Here is a 22,929-nt window from a genome sequence, read left to right as displayed (position 1 = left end):
TATGTCCCTAACATTATGTAGGAATGACTGCATCTCAGATTGAAGGGCACCAGCATTATGTTAAAAACTTTAAATGGTAAAGATTGCCCTGTTTCCACAGTGTTTTCAGTTTAAATAAAATTGAGGGGATTATATGAACCATATAGGGATTATATGACTAAAGTATAGGGTATCCTCAGGCTTTATCATGGTACCTCCCTGTCTTAGTCCAGTTGGGCTGCTATAACAATTTCATACACTAGGTGGCTTATAAAGAATAGAAATTTATTTCTCACAATCCTGGAGGCTGGGAAGTCCAAGATCAAAGTGCCAGTAGATTCGGTGTGTGGTGAGAGCTCACTGTGTTCTAACATGGTAGAAGGTGGTGGGAAGCTCTCTGGGTCCTCTTCTGTAAGAGAACTAATCTCATTCATGAGGGCTCCATTTCATGACTCAGTCACCTTCTAAAGGTCCCACTTCCAAATACCATTTCACTGAGAACTAAGTTTTAACGTATGAATCTTGAGGGGCTCAAACACTCAGTTTGTGGCACTCCCATAATGAAGAAGGATGTGTGTGCATGTATACGTGTGTCTGAGAGTGTGTGTCTATGTTTAAGTCAGACCAGTGCTCCTGTGCAGGAACATGAGTAACTGAGAGCCGACTATCTTATGATTACTAGCATTATACCACAGAATTACCATTAACAAAGGCTGAAATCATAACAAGGACTTGGAAATCTCTAAAGTGAATAAATTAAAATTGCTCATATGGGTGAGGATGCATAAATATCTTTTATAGGCAGAATAACTGGCTGTCTCTATGGGCTTGATAACCGTTCGGTGCAATTAACGTGCGGTATCCCATTTAGCGCTTACAAGAGCCCTCATGTAGTTGCTATCACCTGCCTATTGCAAATTAAATAAAAAAGAAAACCGAGGGAAGGATAAATTAAATCTCTTGCCTGACACACACTATTTGTTAGAGTCTAACCAGGCTTGAACCAGGATGGACTGGTGTTAGAGTTTTAAGATTTGGAAACACTGTTATTCTTTACCTCCTAGGAACTTTTTGATGAATTATACCAAAGAGCATTTGTGAAACAATGGTAGTAGAACACTGGGAAGGGGTCATGATAATGTGCTAAGTGTTCTAGGATCCAGCAATAACTCTCGAGGCTGGCTAGAGTGGTGCTTCACGGATGTTGAGCACAGTCATAGAACTGACAGCACGTGAGGAAGACATCAGCCGTGAGGAAGCCTACAGTTTGAGGAGAGGCATAGAGCAACTTTCAGGGTCTTAATTGGTAGTGAGATGCAGTATATTTTAATAATCCATGAGCATGGTAGGGGAACCAGACTTCACCAAAGCAACTGTTTACATTTTGTTCTTTGTTTAGAAAATGCAGGGGCGCCGGGGTGGCTCAGTCGGTTAAGCCTCCGACTTAGGCTCAGGTCAGATCTCACGTTCGTGGGTTCGAGCCCCGCGTCAGGCTGTGCTGACGGCTAGCTCAGAGCCTGGAGCCTGCTTCCAGTTCTGTGTCTCCTTCTCTCTCTGCTCCTCCCCCTCTCATGCTCTGTCTCTCTCTGTATCAAAAATAAATAAAACATTAAAAAAAATAGAAAATGTATTTTGTCTCATGCAAGATTTAGTCAACTTTGCTAATTTAGCTGTGAATTTTTCATATGATCACGATGTTATTTATGTTGTATCTCACATAAGGAAGGTCTTTTTCTAGTTTTTAGTTTAGAAAAAACATTTCATTCATCATTTCAGATACTTTGGCCTTTCCCCCCTTCTTTCCTGTTTTTAAACTTAACCTTTTTGAGATTGGTCTTGAACAAAGGTAATTTATGTCTTATAATTATGATTTGAATAATCAGGATTTCAGTTGTGAAGTAATATCCAGGCTGGAGTTCTCCATCTACCTAGCCCCCCAGGTTTCCACAGCTGTAGTTGAGCACTACGACTCTTTCCCCACTACCCACACCACTGGAGCACTCTGACTGTGCCTTCACAGTAGACAATAAGGCCATCTATGACATCTGTTGTAGAAGTCTTGATACTGACCACCTAACCTACACTAACCTGAGTAGGTGGACAGGTCAAATTGTGTCCTCTATCACCGATTTGATGGAGCCCTGAATGTTGATCTGACAGAATTTCTGATCAACCTGGCGCCCTATGCTCATATCCACTTTCTTCTGGCCACATGTTTCCTATTATCTCTGCTGAGAAAGCCTATCATGAACAACTTTCTGTAATAGAGCTCATCAATGCATACTTTGAGCCAGCCAACCAGATGGTAAAGTGTGACCCTCACCATGGTTAATACTTGGTTTGCTCCCTGTTGTACCATGGTGATATGGTTCCTAACTATGTCAATGCTGGCATTGCCATCATCAAGACCAAGTGTACCATCCAGTCTGTGGACTGGTGCCCCACTGGCTTCATTGTTGGCATTAATTACCAGCTTCCCACTGTGGTACCTGGTGGAGACCTTGCCAAAGTACAGTGAGCTGTGTGTGCCACTGAGCAACACCACAGTCATTTCTGAGGTCTGGGCTCGCATGGACCACAAGTTTGACCTGATATATGCCAGGCATACCTTTGTTCACTGGTATGTTGTCGTATCCCGCGCTCAGGGTCGCATTCCTTCACTGAGCCCTGTGTTGAGGCGCCAATTGTCATATCCCGCGGGCTGGGCTGCTCCTCCCTGGCGTTTGGCGGTACCTGTTTCGTTTGCCCCGACTGGCAGGGCGGGAGAATCGTCGCGGGTCCTTCTCCTGAGGGAGGGAGAGAAAAAGGGGGCAGGAGATGGAGACGCAGAGAGTAAAGACAGAACTCACGGTCTTCCAATCAGGCAAAAGAGAGAGCTTTATTCAGAAAACTGTCTTTTATATAGGTTTCAAGGTGGGAAAATAAAGCAGCCTACCAAGGTTAGTTACCAGGTAAACAGAGTCAAATGAATATCAAAAGAAACGCCCAGATTTGCCTCAGCAATGCTGGGAAGGGGGGGGTTAGCACTGAATAATCCAAAATACGGTTTTGATCTTTTGTGCACCTTGGCCACTCATGTCTGGCCCAGCATGACAGACGCCAAAGTTATTTTGACCAGGAAATGGCAGTCTCCAGCCTCTAGAATGCAAATCTTGTTTGCTGGTTCAAGTGATAATCCTTGCCTGAGGCAGACAGAAAACTTGGCGGCCCTGACAGTATGTGGGTGAGGACGTGGAGGAAGGAGAGTTTTCTGAGGCCCGTGAGGACATGGGTGCCCTTGTGAAGGATTATGAAGATGTTGGTGTGGATTCTATTGAAGGAGAGGGCAAGGAAGAAGGAGAGGAATACTACAGTTTAAAAAGGGGGTGCCTGGGTGGCTCAGTCAGTTAAGTGTCTGACTTCAGCTCAGGTCATGATCTCACGGTTTGTGGGCTCGAGCCTTGCATTGGGCTCTGTCTGTGCTGACAGCTCAGAGCCTGGAGCCTGCTTAGGATTCTGTGTCTCCCTCCCCCTGTCTGCCCCTCCTCCACTCATGCTCTGTTTCTCTCTGTCTCAATAACAAATAAACATAAGAAAATTTAAAGTTAACAAAGGACAAAGGTGCAGCATAAAGGTGCTGCTTTTACAGAGAAGATTATTCTGTTTTAAACATTGAGAAGTTGTGGTCTGACCAGTTAATTTGTATGTAGCAATGTATATTCTCACATACAATTACTGACCTATGTTTTTAACACAGTGCTTTGTTACAGACCCAAGCTGTCCATTTCTCTGATGAATTTGAATACAGTATTGCCTGTCATAAAAGGGAGTGAGAAAAAAAAAGAGATACCCTTCTTGTAAGCTATCTTGTTGGTCTGACATCTAAAGCACTTGGCAAAAATGACAAACATCTTACCTTTTATGGTCCCTGAAAATGGGTTTCGATTAGTTAACAACATATTTTGACGCATATTTACTCCATGTGTTAAGTATGGTATAATATTTCTAACTGTAACAAAACTAATAGTGTATTAGCTAATAGTTCATTGATAGTTTATATTTCTGTCCAAAGAATCTTATCTTTTCTGATGTTTCCTTCTATGTAGAGGAATCATTATAAAACTTCTAGCTCTTTCCATCCTCTCATTCGTGTCTCCCCGGGGAGGAGGAATGATTTAATCTGTTTGGTCGGTTTAGAAGGAGAAATTGAGGGCACCTGGGTGGCTCAGCCAGTTAAGCCTCTCACTTTGGCTCAGGTCATGATCTCATGGTTTGTGGGTTTGAGCCCCACATCGGGCTCTGTGCTGACAGCTCAGAAACTGGAGCCTGCTTCAGATTCTGTGCCTCTGTCTCTCTCTACCCCTCCTCCACTCATGTTCTGTTTCTCTCTGTATCAATAATAAATAAACATAAAAAATTTAAAAAAAAAGGAGAAATTGGGCACGTGTAACCCAGTTTCTTCCTCTCCCCCTTCCTCAGAGGAGAAAGCTGCCTGCCAGGAGCCAATGTTCTCTTCAGCTTTTCTGTGCCATCAGGACAGGCTTGAGGTGAAGTAGTTTTGTCTGTGATTGGACTGGTGAGTGTCTCATTCTAGGATTTGGTATTCGGAAGTCTGTTTGCCTGCAGATATAATCTATGTCCATCAGCCTAGGCTTTATCAGTATAACATGGAATATTTTAACAAAAGCTGACTGTCTTATTTCTCAATTGGTTCACAACTCAGGGTGAAAGAGAGGTCCCAGGCATCAGACCACCTCACAGCCCCAAACATCTCTGTGTCAGTGGGCCAAGTCTTAGGACATTAACAAGAAGCGCAGTTTGTGAGAACAAACTGTATGTGAAGACTGATGTTTCTAGCTTGGTGTGTGCGTGTGCCTTTAGCCTTGGTGACTCTGTAAGTGCTGAACATGTTTGATTTTCATCATGGTGAGTGGCTGAAACTTGAGGCAGCTTTGTCCACCATCAAGAGGCCGCTTATACAGGTGATCATGTTTCTGTAGATGTAGGGGTGCAGGCGCCAGAGTTTGGGCCGAGGCACTGGCCTTTGGCAAATATGTGGGGATCTTTGAAGGCAGACTGCTGAGAGTGCAGGTTTTATGCTAAGCAGGCGAGGTTGAGGCAAGCATTTGATTACAGTGAAGAGTCTTCCCCCTAAGGGCCTTTAGTTGTTCGGTAACAGGACGATATTTGCCATTTGAAAAATGCAGTGAAGCTGGGCGTTTTCATGAGCCAAAGAGCAATAGTGAGGGTCTACCTTTAACTAACGTGCCAGATCTCAGTAGGCAGTGGGGATCAGCTGCCCTAATTTCTATTCTTTTCTTAGGTTGTTTTGACTAACTTCACAGACAAGGAAGGGCACGATGGATGTTGAATTCATGTGGTTTGTTCACCGCAAAGGAAGACAGCCATAAAAGACTATAGCTTGTCTGATTCTACTGATATGATGTTCAAAAGCCAGGCATAACTGATTTATAATGGCAGATACCAGAATACCTGGTTTCTCTAGGGCATTTTCAGCTGAATGGGGGCTCAGAGGAGCCTCCTGGGTTGTTGGAAATGTTCAATACCTTGATCTGGGTATTGGCTACTCAGTTATATACATAGATAAAAATTGATTGAAGTGTGTACTTAAGGGGCACGTGGGTGGCTTCATCAGTTAAGAATCTGACTTTGGTTCAGGTTGTGATTTCATGTTCATGAGTTTGAGCCTTCTATTGGGCTCTGCACTCTCAGTGAGGAGCCTGCCTGGAATTCTCTTCCTCTCTCTCTCTCTCTCTCTCTCTCTCTCTCTCTCTCTCCCTCCCCAACATGCACTTGCACATGCACTCTCTTGCTCTCTCTCAAAATAAATAAACAAACTTAAAAAAGTGTGTACCTAAAAGTTGTATACTTTATGATTTCTCAATTTTGAAAGAAAGAATTTATCTGGATATAGATGCACAGAGAGGACCTCTACAGTGAAAACTTAGCAGCATGTTCCCAGTCTAAACTATATGCCTCTTTTGGCCCCTTAATTCCTATAGGATATACACCTATTGGGGGAAAGATCTTATCATATTCTCTATTATCTTACCATTTCCAAGTTTATTTTTAAATTTAAATGTATTTACATTTGATGCCTTCCTGGTCCCTTTTGACTACTCTGGAGACTCAGCTGGTATAAGTGGTGTAAGAGACTCATCAGGTGCAGGGTGCAGACCCTAACATATTCCTGAGTGTTTCCTACAGGACTAGGTCAATCCAGGGTTGGTGCTTTAGGTGTCCCATCTTCTGGTAGGATGAGTCCTCTGCCCATGTGTCTGCACCAAACATAAAATATATACGCTATATTGAAAATTCTTACACACATCAACACTCATCTAAACCAGAGGTTGGCAAACTTTTTCTTTATGGCACCAGATAGTCAATATTTTACGCTTTATAGGCCATGTAGTCTTAGCTTTTTATGAAAGCAGCCATAGACAACACATAAATAAATGAATGTGGCTGTATTCCAATAACACTTTATTTACAAAATCAGGTGGAGGGCTAAATTTTATCCTATGGGCCAGATTAGGTGGACTAATGCCCGGTCTAAACGAGGCAGTTATCCTGAAAAATTGACAGGGAAGAGATTATTCCATCTTTTTTTGTTTTGTCTTTGCAAATAAGGAGACTGAGGCTTGGCAGACTGCATGATCTTCCTGGGTTACTCATGGACTTGTGAGTGACTTCCAACGAAAGCTCAGATGAAGAATTATGTTCATGGCATTGACATTTTTGTAGTTGTGTTTAAAGGCCTGTAGGGTGAGGGGCACATCAGGTACTGCTTAGCATTCAATTATTTATATTCAGTAAATATTTTCATATTTGAACAATTCTGTGTGATTTTGGTTTCTTGAAATGTCTTCCTAATCTGGTTTCTTAATGAGGTTATAATCAGGCAATAGTAAGTGTGTTGATAAATAGCAAATTGGAAATCAAAGCTAAGATTCTGGTCTTTTCCAACCTAGCTATGTAATTTTATGCCACTTAATCACCCTGGATGAAGCCTCATATAGGACTCATTCCTAGGTATCTAAATTTTAAAAGAGGCCACCTAAAGAAGGAAACATTCTAATTTTAGTGGAGTCAAATGATACATAGATGAAGGAAATGATTCAGAAAAGCATCTCAGATCAAACCATATCAGTATCTTTACCTTGTTAATTAAGAGTTCCATGTGATGTAAAAGGCCCTGTCAATTACATCCCATCCTTCTGAAGCCAATAACGGGGCAGAGAGAATTTTTTCAGATCAAGAAATAAGATTAGAGGAGGCTAGGTGGCTCAGTTGAGTGTCAGGCTGTCGATTTTGGCTCAGATCATGATAATGGTTCATGGGATCTCCCTAAATCCACAACCACTCTGGCTCAATGGAGCCTGCCTGGGATTCTCTCTCTCTCTCTCTCTCTCTCTCTCTCTCTCTCTCTCTCTCTCTCTGTCTCTCTGCTCCCCTCCCATGTGTGCTCACATACTCTCTCTCTCAATAAATACATGAACTTCAAAATAAAAGAATGAGATTGGTCATTGTTAAATCCTCTCCTATCAAAGGATGTAAATATATATTTGCTTCCCCTTAGTGCTTCTGAGCTCAGCCCAGGAATTAATAAACACTTATTTTTTTCCATATGTATGTAAAGGAGCTGACAGGAAATTGTTTGAACTATTGCTTTATTGCCTTTACTTAGATTTTATCAATTAAACCAGAATTCACAAAAAAACATATGCTACACCATACTGACCCCAGAGGCTCCACTTGAACTGTTCATGGTTATTACTTGTTCTTAAGATGACTCTTAACTTTCAGAGGATGTGAAATGTAGCAAAAATACTAAGGAAAAAGGGAGGAGAAAATTACATTTTTGTTGTCTAAATTATCTACTGTTTCCTTGCTGCAAAAAATATTTTAAGGGGAAAGTATTTGTATTACATTATCCTTTGTTATAAAAGAAATGCAATGCCATGTTTTTTCAAAGAAGCTTGGCCAGTCTGAACATCACAGTGTCACTGGGGACCTCTATGGGTAGTGAGACATAGAGAAAGAATGGCAAAAGGGTGATGAAAATTCACTTCTTTCTTCATGAGTTCATTTAGAGCCTTGTAACTTTCGCTTAGGGCCAGCCCTGCAAGACAGAAATACTCCTTATTTGCATACTCTCAGGGCATCTTGATGGAAACATATTCACTATATTTGTTCTCCTCCAAACTATTCCCTATCTAAGGAATCTTGCTCATGTATAAATCTAATCATGTGCCTCAGTTACATTAAGATCCTTCAAGTGTTCCTCATTGCCTAGAGGAAGAGGTATAAGCTCCTTAGCATGGAACATAGTCCTTTCATGATCTGGCTCTCCTCAACTTTTTAAATGTTCTATATCCACATGCATCTTGAACTACAGCCATTCAAAATGGACTCTGGCCCAACATGTCAAATTATTTCCAGACTCAGTCCCTCTGCCCATGCTGTGACTTCTTAGAATACCATTTCTCTAAGTATCTCCCTAAATCCACAACCACTCTGGCTCAGATGTCACCACCCTTGGGAGAACTTTTTGACTTTTATAGCCAGAGATAGGAATTTCCTCCCTACTATGTCAGGATATCTGCAAAAGGATAAATTTTCCTTGAGTGTCAACCTCTCTCACGAGAGTTAGTATCCTCTAGCAATGTCTGTTCACTTTTGTGTACTTAATGCCTTACATAGTGTAGAATTTTTTAAAGCTTATTATTTTGAGAGAGAGAAAAAAGAGAGCACAAGTGGGATAGGGGCAGAGAGAGAAGGAAAGAAAATTCCAAGCAGGCTCCACGCTGTCAGCACAGAGCTCTACTCAGGGCTTGAACTCATGAACCTTGAGATCATGACCTGAGCCGAAATTAAGAGTCAGATGCTTAACTGACTGAGCCACCCAGGCACCCCTACAGAATGTAGATTTTTTAAAATGTGTGTTAGAAAGAATGAGTGACTATTTTTATGGAAGAAGATAATTTTAGATTTCTAACATTCTGCTTAATAGGGTTTTTATTTTTTTTTCATGATTTTTAGTTTGACTTTAAATTTTTATTTTTAAGGGCGCCCGGTGACTCAGTCGGTTGAGCATATGACTTCGGCTCAGGTCATGATCTCTCAGTCTTTGAGTTCGAGCCCCGCATCAGTCTCTGTGCTGACAGCTCAGAGCTTGGAGCCTGCTTCTGATTCTGTGTCTCCCTCTCTCTGACCCTCCCCTGCTCATGGTCTGTTTCTTTCTCTCTCTCAAAAATAAACAAACATTTAAAAAAATTAAAAAATTTTTAATTAAGGCAAAATTGACATGTACTATACTTTTTTAGATGTCTAACATAATGATTTGATATTTGTATATATTGTAACATGATCATAATAAGTCTACTTAATATTTATCACCATAGTTACAAATTTTTTTTCTTGTATTGAGAACTTTTAAGATCTACCCTCTTAGCAACTTTCAAATATGCAATGCAATATTGTAAACTACAGTTACTATGCTGCACATTACATCATATGGCACTTATTTTACAACTGGAAAATTTTACTTTGATTCCCTTCACCCATTTTGGTCTCCTACCCCCACTTCTGGCAACCACCAATCTGTTCTCTGTATGCACATAGGAGTTTTTAGAGCACGTCTCATTCATCTTTATGTTTCTTATACTAACATAGTGTCTGGTGGTAACACTTAGTAAATATTTGGTGGATGAATGGAAGAGAGAGTGGTTAAATGGATGATGGGTAAAACGATCCAGTGGATACCCAGGGCTCAACCTTCATTCATCACTGTAAATGACAAAAGAAATCCTGAAGCCTGTCTGCAATGCCAAAGACTCAGGGCTCCTCTCTCTTTGGATGAAAGTCTAAAGAGATGATGAAGAGGATCAGAGCTATTGCTCAAAAGCTGGCCTAGGGTTAACATAATAAAACATGCACTGGTGAAGGCCTTAGTTCATTTATTTATTTAACAAATATTTATTGAACCATGAATTCTAATATGGAGCTTATGAGGCCAAATGTGTATCAGAATTCAGATTTGCTCAGATTTTAGAATAGTAATGTATCATGTAGCCTATAAAATGGGGCGTAGGACAGCACCGCATGGTAAAGCCCATTAATATTTCTGCACAAAAGTGTACTTACATTTACAGCATATTGTAGGATAAGTGAAAGCTGTAAATAGACTTATGCCAGCTCAGGTCAGGTTTTGACTTCAAATGAGTTCAGGTCAGATCCATTTTTGCTGCCAACTGTGCTATGAAACACTTTCCAATTTCAGAGCTTTTCGGGTTTTGGAATTGTGGACAAGGGATTGTAGAGCTGTAACAATGTTCCGCTGAAAAAAAATTTCCTGCAGAAGAAGAAATTTAGAAAAGTATCCAACAAATATATACTCTATCAGTGATTCCCAGTATGTTTTATTAAATAAAAGTCATCTCAAGAAATATTAACATCCAAAGAAACAAGAATTTAAATGTACTTTTTATTAAAAGATAAACCTTGATATCTCATATGTTATTCTTAACCAGCAGCAAAGTGGTTTAGTAGGATAGAGGTTTTCTAATTCCAGAGCAGCTGTTTCTTGCAGTCTTCACTATGGGAAAAAAACTGATGAAGGCCAGGGCCATGGGGGCAGCGGTCAAGGAACAAAAGGAAGTAGCTGCAATTAGAGGTTGTGCTGTCTGGTAATTAAATTTGCACTGCACCTGTGAATGCTCCAGAATTATTACTTTTTCCTGTCATTTAACACTGGACATTCATTTATCTATGCAGGGTCCATTCCTTCACAGCCAACAACAACAACAACAACAACAAAAGTAGATACAAGGAACAACTATATTGACAACTATATATGACAGAGAACAATATATTCTCAAAAAGGTTAAGCCTGATTGTCACTATCCAGGTAGTGTCTAGAATCTTACCACAAGGTGAAGCCCTCATTAAAAGCTGTTAAGAAAGGGGCGCCTAGGTGGCTCAGTTGGTTAAGAGTTCACCTTTGCCTCAGGTCATGATTTTAAGGTTTGTGAGTTTGAGCCCCTGGTTGGGCTCTCTGCTGTCAGCCCAGAGCCTGCTTGGGGTCCTCTGCTCCCCGCCTGCATCTCTGCCCCTCCCCCTCTTATGCTCTCCTTCTCACAAAAATAAATAAACATTGAAAAAAAATTTATTTAAATCTGTTAAGAAAACTACCTAATATTTCTCTCAATTGTTTTGGTTCCTAAAACTTTAAACTGTTCATCTCTAGTCTCCAACTCTCTTGGCTTTTGTGGGGAAATGAAGGCCCTGTAGCTGAGCTACTTTTTTGAGGAGCTTCTTCAGACCTTACCGAGGAGTCCTGTTTCACAGAGAGGAGCTTGACACATGTAAACCTTGCGTCCTCACATAGCCTGGGATTATGTGACAGTCTAATGGTGCAGACGTCATTGCCTCTCAGCAGCCTCTCCCTCCCGTTTCTTGTTTTCCTTGTTTTCTCTGTCCCTGGCCACCCTACCCTGCCTGGCCTGCCCTGCCCCGCTCACTCCATCCTGTCAGCCTCATGCTCTTTCTTCAGTTAGTCTCTGCTTTGATCAGTGATGGTTCATTAACTGAGATCATCAGGGTTGACCAGGAGAATATCTTGAGTCTTTTACCAAAACAATAGTTTTCTCCTTGCACCATGTGCATGGACTTGTCAGTCAGTCTCTGTTCTGAGTTTTCACATAAGAGCAGACACACTGATTCTCCTTGTTTAGGTTGATACGAGGTTAACCATGACAAGGGGAAGAGAAGAAACTTTCCCACCATACTTACACTTAGAATGGGCAACAGGGAAGAGAGATGCTGCCACATTTGTCTAAATATTTAGACATATAAGAATGTACAGCATACAATTCCACCCCTCCCCCCCGCCCACCCCACCAACTTGGGCTTCTAGCTTTTCGTTTGCTAGGAGGAAAGAAAGGACCATCTGTGTCCAGGGCATGTACAGAAAGGGAAGTTTTTAGAGTCTAAATGTCTTCAATTAAGAAATGAAGGGCTTTGCCCTTGCATACAGATTTCAGGGGTGAAAATAGGTGGAAGACCAACTTTTACGGGGTTAGGTGATCTTGCTAGAACTAAAGACATTCATTTAAGTGTGGAGCTGACCCTTGCAGAGAGCATATCTCCCTGGGCTCCCAGCAAGAGCCAGTAGTAGAGAGTGTCAGCTGCCCTGGAAACAAGCTTTACTCAAACTCTTTCATAGAAGGTGTCAGTTATTATTGAGCATTTGTTAAAATCTGAGCACCATGACTCCCAGGCCTCTTACAAGCAGAGACTTTAGAAAAAGGCCCTTTGGGAGTAATGAGAGCAGCAGTCAGTTATTGAGCACACACAATGCCAAGTACTGAGCTAAGCAGTTCACATGGATTCTTTAATCTCATCCTCACGATGCTCTTATGAGAGTCGGACTATTAATATCTCCATTGGGTGGATGGGGCCACTGCAGCCTAGAGGAGTTCAGTAGCTCCTACAAGGTCACACAGCTGCTCAGTAGGGGTCAGGCAGGCTGTCCGCAGAGCCCCACACTCAGCCCTGTCATGTGTGTGGTGTAGGAGAGCTCTGAATCATAGCCTTTTGCCTGATCCTGTGCCAGTTGAAGACAGACGAGGGCAGAGGGTAGTGGCAGCCAAAAGAGAAGATGACCTTGGTCTTTTGACACATTGAGCTGAAAGGACAGTCTCTGTGTTCTTAGTCTGTGTAAACAACTGCCTGATAATAAAAATGCATGGATCAGTGAAAGCAAACATTTTAAATAACCCTGCAGAGTGGAAAGAGAAGCAAAGCAAATGGATGACTCTTTCTTTAGGCTTTGTCCATCAGAGTAGGCTGAGTTGTTTGTTTTCTAGACAACACAGAAAGCTGGGGCCAGGGTGGGGCCTGAAGTCTGTCACATAAACTCTGACCTTGTTTTCTTTCCACATCTTAACGGGTTTGACAATGTAAATAGTTGAACAAGAAAAACAGGATCCAGGTCCAGGTGGAGGATAGGAAGCAGCAAGTGAAGGAAGTGGAGCAGAGATGAGATCGAGGCCCTCCCAGAAAGGAGGTCTGGAGACTCTTAACCTAACTTGTGGGTACAGACACGTATGCTTTTTTGGTTTTACATAAAGTGCTATAATACTGGAGTTTCTATTGTCTCTTTTAGTTAATATTTCTGTTCCTAAGCCTTTTAAGAATGAAAATTCTGCCCCAGACATGGGTTGAGGAAATTCTGGAGAAAATGAGTTCTAGCAGAAGCTAAGTAGATTGGGCTCTATGAAGGCAGCTGGTCAACCTGAACTGGAGACTTTTCTGTGGCCAGAGGGGGAAGAGGACTGGGAAGGCAATCCAGTTACTGTCCTGATTCTGCTAGAGAAAGAACAGCACAAGAAAACCAGTTCCTTGTTTTCCATTCTTTCCAAGTTTTATGCATTTCACAAATGCAGTCTATTTAGGATTTTCTTGTACAATTGATCATTTAAGACCAAAATATCTTTTGAGTGGGAATCAGTGAGTGGCTCATAGTTACTAACATGTTGCATGTGTCCTGTCAAGAAGTCAGTGTCACTCTGTTGCTTTACTGCAGAAATATTTTGGTGGCTTATGACAGAGTTGAAAGTACATGCACTTTGGCATCAACAGCCTGGGGCTTGAATCTTGGCTCTACAAGTTATAACTTTTTGTGTCCAGTCACTTTCGAAATCTCTCAGAAGCTCACTTTCCTCATTTGTAATTTAATTTAATTTAAAATTTTTAATTAAAAATATTTCCTTGTTAAAATTTTTTTTAGGTTCATTTATTTATTTTTGAAAGAGATACACACACACACACACACACACACACACACACACACACGCATAGCTGGGAATGGGCAGAGAGAGAGGAAGAGAGAATCCCAAGCAGGCTCCAATGTGTCAGCATGAAGACTCATGTGGGGCTCGAACCCGCAAACTGTGAGATCATGACCTCAGCTGAAACCAAGAGCTGGACACTTAACCAGCTGAGCTACCCAGGTGCCCCATAAATTTTTCCTCATTTTTAAATGGACATGAAACCTACTTTGAGCGATTGGGATGGAGATGAAATGAGATGAATAAAAGTGCCAAAGCGTTCAAGCACTAGTAGGTATTAGTATCAGTGAGCAGATCTCTGACAGAAGCAATACTTAGATACAGATTGTAAGCTCTCAACTTAAAGCTAGCAAAAGGAAATAGGGCATGGATATTCTAAAAATCATTTGTGTTTGATGTAGAATGCGCTGTACATCTTTCCCCAGGCTGATTTACTTTGCTCATTACCTGCCACTCTGGCTACTATGGAATTTGCTTCTTTCTCAGCCACTGCTGATGGCTTGTTTGGTAAGGATGGTGGCCCAGAAGCATTTTGAATAGGTTGGGAATAAATGTGTTCAGGGAATTCAGCTGCAGTGAAGGTGAGCCCCAAATCGATTATCTATAAAGAAGAATTCTTTTGGAAGTCTTTTTTTTCTTTAGGTGTTCATTGCTTACTTTTAGTCTTTTTCTCGCTTGTCATGTGCTTTGTAATCTTGTCAGGACCAAAACAAGTTTTCTTCCCTGACTGCTCACAAATTGCAATACAATTGTATGTCTTTGATGTTATAGAGCATGTTGTATCCTCTCCCATAGACACCAGGAGATTCTGTTTTCTCAAATTTCACTTTATCTGCTCTATAATATCCAGGAGAAAAATGAAACCACAGCAGAATGTTCTCATTGATCAAGAATCCTTTTAATGACTTCCCGTTTGTTTCTTGTCAGTGTGACCTCTTGTGTTGGCTCTGTGACCCTTAGGGTTTAGATCATCATTGTCCTAACCAAAGTAACACACTGCAGTGCTTTAGAAATTGAAAGGCACCTCATTTGTTTTTATTCTACAAAATCCCTTTTCATCTTAATAGGCAACAAACAAATACAGCCTGGAAGGTTACCTTCATCACCCATTGCTTGCTTTCTATCCTGTAATCCTGGGGTTGTAAATTCTGTACAATACACTCGAGACACCCCATAAGCCACAGTGATTATGATAAAACACCTTTTCTCTATCACTGGACTGGTAAGCAGCTGCACCCAAAATAAATGATTTTTAGGTCTGTATTAGCCCTTCAAGCTCATGTTGAATAAGTAATTCACACAAAATGACAAGCAGTGGCTGTTATATCATCTTAGAAGGCAAATACGTGGCTTGTGTGGATGGGAATGGGAACGATTATCACCACCTTATGCGGTGGCATACTTTAACCTGAAGGGAGCAGGGAACTTCTACTGCCACCTCCCTGTGACTTGATACTGATACCCCTTTTCAAGCATCATCCTCAAGAGAGCCTTGTGGAGAAATATGTCAGACTTTTCATCAATTGAGTCTTTGAATTCTCCCTGTGATGAGGCTACTGCCTCCTATTTTATGGTAGTTACTTATAAAGAAAAGTCTTGTTTTTAAAGTGAATCTAGAAAATGAGTATATCCTATTAAAATTCAGATGCCCTATTTGTAACCTATCTTGTCCACACCAGAGTGTGGAGAGAACAGCTTCCCCCTGTGAGGCCTGCCAGGCAAAGCCTTGTTAATGGCTCGTAGTCAGGCCTGAAAGATCACACGTAAGATTTTGACCTGGAGTTGGACTCATCAGTTACTATGTGGTTTACAAAGAATAAGCCATCTGTGTAATGGATATGTCTTTAGCCCTTTACAGGAAAAATTAAATGTCTTAATTCTTACAGAAGGTATATATATATATCATTCCCATTACATGTCATTTCAGTCTCCAATGAAGTAGGTATCATCTCTGTTTTTACAGATGAAAAAATGGTGGCTAAAAGCCAATAACCTATCCAGTATCACACAGCTGATCAATGGCAAGACTGGGGTTTGAATTCTGATAAGTTTGACAGGTAAGCCCATGCTCTTTTCTCTGGGAAAGGTCGTCTGTGTGAAGTTGTGGGGAGAATAGAAAATTAATAAGTTATTGTCTCCATCATCAAAAAAGCTCACATTCTCGTTGAAATAAGATGTACAAACAAGTTGCAGAGAGAAGAGATTAAGTAAGTTTAATTGCATGCAAAAATGTCAGTCAACTGGTTTAAACTATGTACTTCACTTGGCAGGCCATCCTGTCCTGTAGAGCAGAGAACTGGGAAACTGTACAGCCTCAGGCCAGATCTAGCCATGCTTATTTGTTTATATACCATCCAAGGCTGTTTTCTTGTTAGAGTGGAGTGGTGAGTCACTGCAACCAAGATCGTATGACTCATAAAGCTGAAAATATTTACTATCTGGCCCTTTACGGAAAATGTTTACCAATCTCTGGTGTCAAGTACAAAAATGCGCAAAAGCAATAATGAACACATAACAAATGAATATAGCAGAACAAGCCATCTGCTAGGATGAATATGTCTTTAGTTTGCCCCTAGACAGGGAGAATTAAAAGCCTCAGTTCTTACAAAGTGTATATTATTTACATGACATGTTGTCAAAATTAAAAATAAATTTTTAAGACTGGCAAAAATATATAGGGTTCTGGATTAGCTTATTGGTTGACTGATTTATTTCTTGCTATTTCAAGTAGTAAGTTTTGTTGAAAAACTAAAACCAACAATGAACAGGAGATATGTCAGCATGCCTTATTTAAAACATGTGTAGTTTTGATGAAACTAGTAGCCAAATGCAAAGTGAAGCAGGATATTAACTCTGATGACTGGAGTTCACATTTATTTATTTTACATATGGGGAAATATTTTACATATAGATTGTATTTTCTTGGCTCTATAAACAACATCCTTAATTACTTGAAGGCTTTGCATTCTTTAGCCTGGTGACTGTTTTTCAAATTTCATGTAATGATTAGCCAGAGTAGAAAAACAGGAAATAAGACAACAGTGTGACACAGAGGAAGCAGCTCAGGGAGCCTGGAGTTCTAATCTTGGCTATGCAACTCACTGGCTAAACCAGATATTTAATCTCTCTCTGCCCTCATTTCCTAAAACCTGCATGTGGAGGCACACAGCCTGTGTGTGTGGGAGTAGGGCCTCCAAACTTTATTCATAACTACCTTCTGTCTGAAAACCTAATGTACCCTTTCCTATATCCTTGGGATCCTTAACAGGAGAATGAACCCGACTGAGTTCTTAATTTCAGTATCTGTTTAGAGACTGTTCTAAAACCATGTCAGCTTCTTCCTGGATATAAAGGGAGGCATTTTAGGAGGTTAGTCAGCTTCTTCTTGGCTGTAAAGGGAGGTATTTTAGGAGTTTGGTTGGGATGAACCAGGAAAGAGGGAGGCCATGGGGTGTTAAGAACTAAACTCTTCACAGTGTGAACGTCTGTTGTTTCCTGTAAGCCTGGTTAGGGAAAAGAAATGGGAAGGAAACCTTCACTCTGATCTAGAGAACTTCTAAACTCTCCATTTCCAGAAGTGTCTGCTCTATTCAGATGACCAGTCAGGGCCTGGCTAGAGTGTCCAAATAACTCAGTATGGCCAAATCCAACTTCTACTAGATATGATTGGTCAAGTTGAGGCCCATGGCCTTCACCTGTAAGCTGCCTTCTCCAATGAGTTTGGAAACTTAGTTTCCTAGAATCTGTGGATACCTAGCTTGAGAGCTCCCTTCTTAAGTACCATGGCCATGGTTCTTTCTAGTGTTGACCTGGGCCCTTAGCTTTCCTTTTAGGGTTTTTTTCTAAACCCCCAACAGGGTTTCTGGTCCTGACTCTTTCTTATCATGAGGGGAAACTGGCCTCATGTGGCTAGTCCTTGAGACGTCTGGTGGGCTTTCAGTTCTCTTTCAGGACAATTCTTCATATGGGAGAGAGAGAACGTAGTATATTTTCCAAAAGGGATTATCTGGGAGTTGCTAGTTTAATGTTTTTCAGTTTTTATATATATCATTAATTTTATTAACTGCTTATATTTGTTGTTGAGGGAGGTGTATAAAATTTTTATGGGACTGTAGATTTGTCAATTTCTCTTTGTAATTCTGTCAACGTTTTGCTTTGAAAAAATTGAAGGTACAATTTGAGTGCACACAGGTTCGGGATTGTTATATCTCCTTGGTGAAATTTCCCTTTTTATTAATCTTTTCTTTCCTACCATTTTGTGTGTGTGTGTGTGTGTGTGTGTGTGTGTGTGTGTATCCAAAAGTCTATGTTGCTTAACATTTGCCTGGTACATCTACTCTACCCCCCACCCCTTAGACTAGATTCACTTTATTTTGCTGGTATAAAAAACATGGGGTTGGCCACAGCAAAATTTGGAATTCTCTGCAATGACAATAAATGTGGATTTTAAAGATTATCAGAGAAATAATCCGAAGGCTGATCTTCCAGTGGTCAGAGTGAGAAAGCTGTGCCTTCGGAGAGGCATTAAAGGTGGCTTTAGCCAAGTTACCTAAGGTGGTAGCAAAATAACATTGATTACTAGCAGCCTATTAGGCAAAGGAAAGGAGACATGGTCACTATGGAAAGAAGGGATTAAATGCAGAACCACAGAGTCACAGTGCCTAGCCACCTTGCAAGGAGAGAATAGGGTTTGCTGATTTGTTTCCCTAGTGGTCTTGTCTGAGATAATGGATGTCTTGTCCAGATGATGGCACCCCGAAAAGCAGTTGCTACTTCCTTGGAGCATTTGACATTCAATCAATGAGTCATTATGGTTCCAAGTAGCCAAGGATACTTTGGAGTTGGTTTGCTTGTCACCCCTTTATGTCTCTGAAAGAGTGCTATCTTTATTATCTCATTTTCAAGAAATGACTTCAGAAGGAAGTCAAGGAAGGAAAAGAAAGAGATCTCCTGGAAGAACTTCCTCATGTCCTCAACCAGATGGTCCAGCTTAATGTCCTAGACCAGTTCCTGTCCCTATCCTGTCCTCTCTGCCCATCATAAGCACCAGTATCATCTGCAGTCTTTAGCCTTTGATCATTTCTTGGAGAAGCTATAGTGTACTTTTTCTATTCATTTATTTTCACTTATCTGTATTCGTATGTTTTCAGTGTGTCTCTTTTAGCTTATAGCTATTTAAAAATTTGATATAAAAGTATTCTACTCTGAACTATCCAATTTATCCATTCATATTTATTATGATTATTAATACATATGATTTTATTTGTTCTACCTCCTGTGTGTTTTTGTTTTACCATTCCCCTTTTTTGTGTCTGCTTTTTATTTCTCCTTCCTTACTTGTCTTTATCCCTTCTTTTCCCTATTACAGTTTTAATATATATTTTATCTCTATTTTTGTGGTAAACTTTAAAATTTTAACATGCATGAGATTGATGTAACAAAGACCAAAATGATATCTACCTTTCTTGAGAACTTTAATTCTACTTTCCCTACTTCATTTTCAATATTATTTTTTCCTCAAGTATTTTAGGTCTACCTTATTTGTAACCCTCGTTTAATATTGTTTTTGTTGGGGTTTTTTTGTTTGTTTTTTTGAAGAATATACTTATCTAAGTTTCCCTTATGTTTACCAAAGACATGGCTCACTTTTCAGCTTATTCCTTCCTTCTTGGTCCAGTTTTCTTTATCTTTTAATTCTTTCTGTAAAAATCTGTAAGTGATCTTTTTTTTTTTCCTTTGCTTTGCTGAAAATGTTTATTGTTGCACTCTAATTCTTTAGTCATAGCTTAGCTGGGACTGTAAGTTTAGGACTTAGAAGACATTATGAATGTTGCTATTGGGAAGTAAATGTCATAGCTTTGCAGGTAATCTGTCTTTCATTTGTTGTTTTTGTTACTTTTAAGGTTTTCTCTATCTGTGATATACTGCGGTGTCACTACCATTTTTCCAAGTGTGGGTCTACTTCTATTTATCCTGTTCTGTGCTCAGAGAGCCCTTTATATCTGAGGATTTAACATCTTTCTTCAATCCCGAGTCCTTTTTCTTCTGAAACTCAAAGTTAAAAAGGTCTGTCTTTGTCTACATGAGTGGGTATGCCTTTCAATTGTATAGTCTACAGTTATTAAACTTTTCGTACTTTTTACAATTTCATTTTTCTGTGCTTCCTTCTAGGGTTTCTTCAGATTTGTCCAAGCTGCTTAACCTCTCCGTTAATGTCAGCAAGTATATTTTTGCAAATCATGCACTAAATAAATGTTAGCTATTATTATCCTTCCTTTAGTAACTTCTAACATACTGACTGTGTAGTGTCTCAGATTGTTCTGATGCCTTGGGTTCTTGGAGGTGTTCGTTTTCCTGTGGTCACATCTGCTGACTCTCCCTTGGGGTGCATTGCTTCTTTGTGAAGTTTGTGATTTTTTAATGTTTGGCTCATTTTTAGCTGTTTGTTTTTAAAGTGGGAAAATCAAATGTTTTGTGGGGGTTCATTACTATTGGTTCTGCTCAGGTTATCACTGGTTTGAGGTAGTTTTTTACATTAAATTCTCAACTATGGAATCTAGACCTGCCCGTGGTACAAGGCTACAGTTTTTTTCCAGGACACTTTGTTCTCTCTCTCTGTCTCTCTCTCTCTGTCTCTCTCTCTTTCTCTCTCTCTCTCTCTCTCTCTCTCTCTCTGTTTACCCAGAATTAAAGATTTTGTGGGATTTGGAGTCCTTTACTCTCTATGTCTTCATGGTAAACTTTTAGTTTGTGACCAACGGTTCAATATTTGGCCTTTCCTCACAATACAAACAAACAAAACTCATTCCTTATGTTCTGTATTTTTAGAATGGTAATGAATTGGCCAAGAAGCTATTGAAAAAACCAAAACCAAAACCAAAACAAACAAAACAACTGACTGCTAAAGGACTGATATAAATAATAGACTTTCTTGTATGAGATACTTAGCTAGGTCTCATATTCATTAACAGTGAAAATAGAGTCAAATTTTAATTTTATAAATTTGGAGTTTTGAGGTAGTGAGAATAATCTAAAATGATAGGCTTGCTGAAAATACCTGGCATTGTGATTTATTTAGATTTTTCCATTGCTATCAATAATTAGGTAGATATTCTTAACCTTTCTCAGGGACAGAAAATTATACTTACATGAAAAGATTTCTATAAATTTTCAAGGAGTCCTTGAATCCTTTGGAGCCCATACAAAGACAACAGGTTAAGATTTTTTGAATCATGTGCATTTGGATTAGAGTTAAAATAAATTCATGATATTTGAACACCCTTCTTAGAACTTCTGAAGGGCTTCCATTCAGGGCACTCATCTTTTCCACCCAGTTTCCCAACAATTTCATAAATTTAAAAAATGTGTAAAGTCTAAGGACACCTAGGTGGCTCAGTTGGTTAAGCATCTGACTTTGGCTCAGATCGTGCTCTCATCGTTTGTGGATTTAAGCCCCACAACAGATTCTGTGCTGATAGCCTGGAGCCTGCTTTGGATTCTGTATCTCCCTCTTTCTCTCTCTCTCTGCCCCTCCCCTGCTTGTGCTCTCTTTCTCTGAAAAATGAGTAAACATAAAAGAATGTGTAAAGTCTTAAAAAATCCTCTTTATTTTGAATAAAGGTCAGGTTGGAAGATATGAATTAATAGGGTGCCAAGTGTTTGTCCTAACCAAACACCAGGATTAGCCTGATTTATCCACCTGGACCCTGATAGTCTGGACAGGGCTGATGTCTCTGCCTGGGGAAGTACTTAGTACCAAGTACTTAGGCTAAGTATTAAGGCAGGGAAGCACTAATTAGTAGGAAGGCAGGGAAGATCAGAGAATAGTCCTGCTCTGAGAGAAGCTCAGCTGTTGGGGCCCAGTAGGCAAAAATAACGCTCAAACAGTATTTAGCCTCCTGGGCCGCACATGTAGCTTCTATTCATCCTGTCTGTGATTTTCTCATTGCTTTGTAAAGAGACATATACTTTTAGGCTTTGAATCAACTTGGTTCGGTCAGTGGCACCAGCCTTCCCCTTACTTTTTCTAGCTCTTTGTCTGCTGTTGGGAGTAAACCGCAAACCTCTGCCAAAAGATTTGCCTATTAAAGGATAAGTATCTTGCCCATGCATAACTGATGAGGGGTCTTAAGAAATGTAAATATCCTCAGAGAATTCTTCAGGCTCATCTTCTGCTTGGAGCCAGACTATTATTAAAGAATCCCTCTCTTGCAATGACTTGATAATTCCTGATATTTACACCTGTCCTGTTAAACATGACCCTTTCTGGAGCATGTCTTCTCTTCAAAGACCTTGAACTGTGTAACCATTAAGGAAATGATGTAATCACCCATGGTATATAAGACCCTGGCCATCTAAGTAAAACGTGGCTTTACCACCATCCACGTTGTCTGTCTGGTCTGTCTTGTCTTGTCTGTCTTCTTTTCTAGAGATATTGCGCCAAAAACAACCCCCTACTCGGTACCTTTCGACTGGGGTTCGTGGGCTGGTCCCCCGCACTCAGCTATGGATCCGATACATTTACCAAATTTATCAATGGCAGAGAAAATAAATGATAGAGCCTTGGTGGAGACCAGGAGAGGGCAAAATATTTCCCCTCAGCAGCGCTGACAGTAGATGACAGGTGCTAAAATATATATAAGAGGGATTAGACAGCTTAAAAATTTGCTATGAAAAATCCTCAACAGGAGTGATTTATACTCCATTTTGCCTCCCTAAAATGGCCAGTGCTGACTGTGCAGCTCTTCAGTCTCAGAGGCACATGTGGAGGCTGATTATGAAGGACATGTTCCTGAAGTCACTTTGTCTCCTTGGCAATGTGTTATACCACCACTGCTCAGAACACGAGCTTCGCAGGTCTGTTGTCCTTATGAAGAGAAATTGCATGCAATTTACTGAATGTCTTGAAGTAATACTCTTTTTTATTCCCTGAAGTTTACAGGTTTAAAGAATTTATAGTAGGATTCCAGGGGCTGATAAAAATCACAAAAAGGTCAATCTATGAATCTTAACACATTATCCTTTTAGTTGGATACTAAATGAGGTGAATCCATTGCTTCCTAGGGTTTATTTTAGTTTAGATTTTTAAAGTTTATTT

At 40.2% G+C, this 22,929-nt stretch overlaps 1 pseudogene; it reads left to right on the top strand.

The window, feature by feature from the left end:
- The first annotated feature begins 351 nt into the window (after nucleotides 1-351).
- Nucleotides 352-22,442, top strand: LOC115300953 (annotated as a pseudogene).
- Nucleotides 22,443-22,929: the final 487 nt, after the last annotated feature.

This window comes from Suricata suricatta, chromosome 1, assembly GCF_006229205.1.
Source record: "Suricata suricatta isolate VVHF042 chromosome 1, meerkat_22Aug2017_6uvM2_HiC, whole genome shotgun sequence".
In the NCBI taxonomy this organism is placed as follows: domain Eukaryota; kingdom Metazoa; phylum Chordata; class Mammalia; order Carnivora; family Herpestidae; genus Suricata; species Suricata suricatta.
The sequence above is the reverse complement of the archived record's forward strand: the minus strand, read 5'-3'. Positions and strand labels throughout refer to the sequence as shown.